This window comes from Gossypium arboreum, chromosome 3 (genome assembly GCF_025698485.1).
Source record: "Gossypium arboreum isolate Shixiya-1 chromosome 3, ASM2569848v2, whole genome shotgun sequence".
Taxonomy (NCBI): domain Eukaryota; kingdom Viridiplantae; phylum Streptophyta; class Magnoliopsida; order Malvales; family Malvaceae; genus Gossypium; species Gossypium arboreum.
In genome coordinates, this window is record NC_069072.1 from 108,414,678 (window position 1) to 108,419,836 (window position 5,159).

The 5,159-nt window shown below is 36.6% G+C and overlaps 1 non-coding gene across 1 annotated transcript; it reads left to right on the forward strand.

Annotated features, from left to right (window-relative positions):
- Positions 1–519: 519 nt before the first annotated feature.
- On the forward strand, positions 520–626 carry LOC128290975 (small nucleolar RNA R71). The gene has a single exon (XR_008280753.1). It is a non-coding gene; the product is annotated as a small nucleolar RNA R71 (small nucleolar RNA).
- The last annotated feature ends 4,533 nt before the right edge of the window (positions 627–5,159 follow it).

A 5,159-nucleotide genomic window follows, 5' to 3' on the forward strand; every position in this document is an offset into this window, starting at 1 on the left:
TGCTGCAATAGGTTGTTGTTTGGTCCATTTCCTTGGTTGCTCCAAGAAAAGTTAGGATAATTACACCATGAAGGATTGTAGAAGTTGGACTGGGGTCTTTGTCCACTCCTATTTTGATGCTGGTTCCCCACATAGTACACTGACTCGGGATTTGATGGATAATTCTCAAAAGAATGACCTTCCCCACACTGCACACATGAAACTTCTTCAAATGAATTTGGAGACTAAGCTACAAAATTATTGGCACTATTAGTGGTAGACTGCTTTAACATAGAGGAAATAGATACCTGAGCCGATAACGAAGTGAGGGCATCAACTTCATGAATGCCAATTGCACATCTTCTTGAAGTTGTTCAATTTGTTGGCTATTGATAGTTATTACTCGCGATCCTTTCGATGATCTCATAAGCCTCATTATAAGGCTTAGACAAAATTGCACCATTCGCAGAAGCATCTACCATCAATCTTGTATGTTCATTGAGATCATTATAGAATGTCTCCAACTGAATACAATGAGGAATCCCATGATGAGGACATTTACGAAGTTACTCCTTGAATTACTCCCAAGCCTCACACAAAGACTCGTCATCCAATTGTTGGAAAGTTGTGATCTTGTTCCTCAACTTAGCATTTTTGCTAGGTGGGAAATATTTAACAAAAAATCTATCTGCTAATTTTTCCATGTAGATATAGAACTTGGTGGCAATGAATTGAGCCATGCTCATGCTCGATCTCGTAATGAGTATGGAAACAACTTCAACCTCAATGCGTCTTCAGTCACACCGGCTATCTTGAATGAATCACTCATATCCATAAACAATCAAAGGTGGAGATCTGGATCTTTCGTGGGCATACCACTGAATTGGCCCACCGTTTGGAGCATTTGAAACATCACTGTTTTCAATTTAAATTGGGTTGCCTCAATATCTAGCCTTCTAAATCCTGGATTTAACTCACTGAAAAGTGGCACAACATATTGTCTGATGCATCGATTCCTATCATCGGCAATGAGGATGGGATTTCATACATGATCGGCTTCATTACCTTGATCTTGATTTTGATTTCCAAGGTCCATCTTGACTTGTCTTTGAGCTGCTTGCACACGTCTTCTTTTTCTAAAATTTTGCTCAATTTCAGGGTCTACAAGGAGTAAATCGATGATTCGATCTATGCTCATAAACACCTAAAAAGAAAATCAAAAAATTAAAAAGAATAAGTTAGTAATGTTAGAAATAAACCAAATTGGAAGTAAATAATTTCAAAAAAAAAAAAGACTATGGCAACAGTTAACAATCCTCGGCAACGGCGCCAAAAACTTGTAACCGTAGGTTTTTGCAAATGTACATAGTCGTTATCAAGTAATAAGTAAGTATCAAGTTCTCGTCTCTACATGGATTGTATTTGTGTTAAATCATTTATTTGTAAAATTATACTAACAATTTGGTAAATAAAAACACAATATGGTTTAGAAATGATGATTAAAATTAAATATATTAAACTAAATGCAATGATCCCTAATGCAAATTATCCTATGTATGCAACTATATGAATGAAATAGATTTTAGCAAAATTAAACACAATTTGCAACAATTATAACATAAATAAAGTAGGACAATTACTTTAATTAAACTCAATTTATTATCAACATTCTTAATAACATTCGAAAAAACATTCCATGGCAACTCGATCTTTCATGAGTTTGAAAACCACCTTTCGAAATCCTTTACTTAGTAAATACACATTTTACTCATCCTTATTTACTAAGGGTTTGTTAGTATTCATGTGAGGTAACAAGGACGTGTTAGGTTTGAAACAGTTTAATCACACAAATCTAAAAACTATGCAGATACCAGAGCTTGGTTAGAGTTGTTATGCAACCTGCAATTTAATCGGGTTAGGATCTAAATTGAGCATGCACATTTCAATTATGCGTTCATTAGCTATCGTCTGGTTAAGATTGCTCAGCTAGTTTAGGTGCATTTTAATCACGTATGAATGAAATATAGACTTCATTTTAATTGAAAACATGATCAATTGAGGCACAATCATTATAAACATGAATCAAATAAATATTATTTAATCAAAGAAATCATCCTAGCTTCAATAAAATTAATCTAACATTGTTGTAAACAAGAACAAAGAACACATAGCAAACATTTTTAGATTAAATTAAAGAAAGGAAAGATTAAACCCAAATCAAAGTGGCTGTCACCCAAGACTCTGATTGACTAGGCTCCTTCACTTCTTTGCTTTACTACTTTGCTGATAGCTCTCCAAAGTGGTCGACCCAGGGCTCTTTAAGATGCTTAATTGCTAAAATCTCAATGAAGAGATGATGCTATGCGTGGGGAAGGGAAAAGGCTAAGAGAATTTAGAGAGAAGAGAGAATGATGAATGATGAGGGATGATGAATGAGGGAATGAAGGGGTCATATTTATAGGTGAAAAGAGATGGGTAGTTGTCTAAAAATAACTAGGTTTAGTCTCTTCAAATCTCTTCCTTGGATGGCCAGCCACAATTAGTGGAATTTTGAGCTGATTTTTCTTGATTTTTAAGAAAATTAAATGCAATAATAACTTAGGACTGAGACTCGGTCAATTGTAAATCTTCGAGCAAATACCTAATTTCTTCAACAATGTAAGGACCTTGTGTAATTAAACCAAAAAGTGGATTAAAAGAACAGCCATGTGTAGCCAAATTTGGGTTGACTTGCTCTTCAATTTGGATGGTTTTGTAATCCAACAAAGCTATCAAACCTGTCCAAAATAAATTAATAAGTTAAAGGACCAAAGGATAAAATTTAACCAATTTTAAATAATTAATTAAAACCTAAATTATTAATGAAATATCTTAAAATGAATTATTAAATATAATTTTACATTTTATTATTTAATTTAATCATGCATGGCCTTTTTATGTCTTAAATATATAATATGCTCAAATCAATATAAAATAAGCCATTTTATGCATGAAAACTATATAATCAAGGATAAAATTACATTTTAATAATTTCTATGTCCTAATTTCATATTTTCACATATTTCATTAATTTATTAAATAATTACTTAATTTTAACAACAAATTGAAGTAAAAATGTGATAAATTACATAGGAAAAATCCTATATATTTTTCAATTTACAGCCACACGACCTAGAACACGGGGGTGTGTCTTGGCCGTGTGAAACTTGCACCTAATTTTGAATTAAATTAATTATCACATGACCTAGCACATGGGTGTGTGGCATGGCCGTCTGTGCAAGTCAGAGAGTTATAAGGGGGTTGAACATGACCTCCAACACGGGCGTGTCCTAGGGTCACACGGGCATGTGAGCCCTGCACCTTGGAAATATTTGGTAATTTCCTAAAAAAATTCTTAGAGGTCCCAATTAAGTCCCGACTCGATTCTAATCCTTGTATTGGGCCTCAAGGGCCCGATCAATGGATGTTGTGGTTGAGCTCGATAAATGAATAGTAATTTACGTAGATTAATGTAAAAATGTTCTAAATGTTCTGGTAATGCTTCGAAACCCTGTTTCAACGACGGGTATGGGTTAGCGGTGTTACAGGTACATCAAGTCTCTGGCGCCGATCCTGTAAGTACTTCTGGACTTAGAAAATACTATCGATAGAATTCTCTAAAATTATACTAAGTTAGTTAGAGGCTAAAATTTCTGAAATATTTTTGAACTTCTGATATTTTTGAAGCATAAAACATCTACTAATAAACACTGAAACTGATCATAAAATTTTATAATGTAGATAATATAAAACTACGATGAGTGCACGTGTTACACATGGTCGAGGTACTTGTAGGCGCGACGGGCACCGTAGGGAGACTTGAGCTAAGTCTTCCTCTCTGGGCAGTATGCCAAATCTAGATATGAGTGAGACACCGATTTCATCTGCTACTGAGACTGGGTCTCAAAGCTGATCGACTGGGGACGATGCACTGTCCCAAGCCATGTTGATAGTGTTGGAGGGGGTTGTCGGACACCATTCTGGATTTGGGGGCCGTGGGTCGATAATTGAACGACTCTGGTTGAATAGGGTTGAGTTGTTTAGGGGCATCACTAGAGTTAACCCCTACTGTGGCTGGGTATTGGTTGGAGGCCACTAAGAGGATAATGAATGACGTCGACTGTAATCCTGAGTAGATACTGAAGGGTGCAGTTTCTTTCTTTTGCGACGAAGCTTATCAGTTGTGGTTGTTGGTTGAGGAGGGTACTGAACCGGATCATCTAAACTGGGACTACTTTAAGACTTCCTTCCATGGAAAATATGTGGGCGCGAGCTATGTTGATGCTTGTAGGCGTAAGTTCATGAATCTCACACAAGGTGATAAGTCTATGGCTGAGTATGACGCTGAATTTATAAGATTGAGTCGCTACGCTCGAGGCATGGTGGCATCCAAGTTTGAGAAATGTGCTCGTTTCATAGGAGAATTGAGGAATAGTCTGAGGGTATTGATTGCACCGTAGAGGAAGTGAGAGTTTGTTGTTTTGGTAGATAAGGTGAAGATTGTCGAAGAGGTTAAGCGCGTGGAGTGCCAGAATAGAGACCAAGAGAGAGGTAAGAATTAAAGGGGTTTAGAGCCTTCTAGTTCTGTTCAGAGGCCTAAGAAATGGGCCAGACCTGATGGGCCTATTAGAGTGGGAATCCATGTTGCTCCTGCTGGGACTTAACCTTGTAGTAATTGTGGTTGGCGTCATCCAGATGAGTGTTTGCCTATTAGATGTGCTAATCAGACTGAGGCAAGGCAGCCTACACTGGTTTATGCTGCTCTATGTCGCGAGGATAGAGACACCACTGATGTAATCACAGGTACGTTCTTTATTTTTGATGCCCCATATACTACTTTGATATGCATTGGTTCTACACACTCCTATGTAAAACTTGGGGGTTACTATTGAGTGTACTTCTAATAAGATTTCTATACTGAGTTCATTAGGGCCATCTATTCAGGTTAATAAACTTTATCAAAATGTTCCATTAGAAGTACAAGGGGTTGTATTTCTGGCAAATCTAATGGAGTTTGGGGAGTTCAACTTAATTTTAGGTATGGACTACTTAGTAGAGCACCGAGTTAGTCTGGACTGCGCGACTAAGAGGGTTGTTTTTAGAACTAAAGACGATAAGGAAATTATTGTGATCGGCGAGCA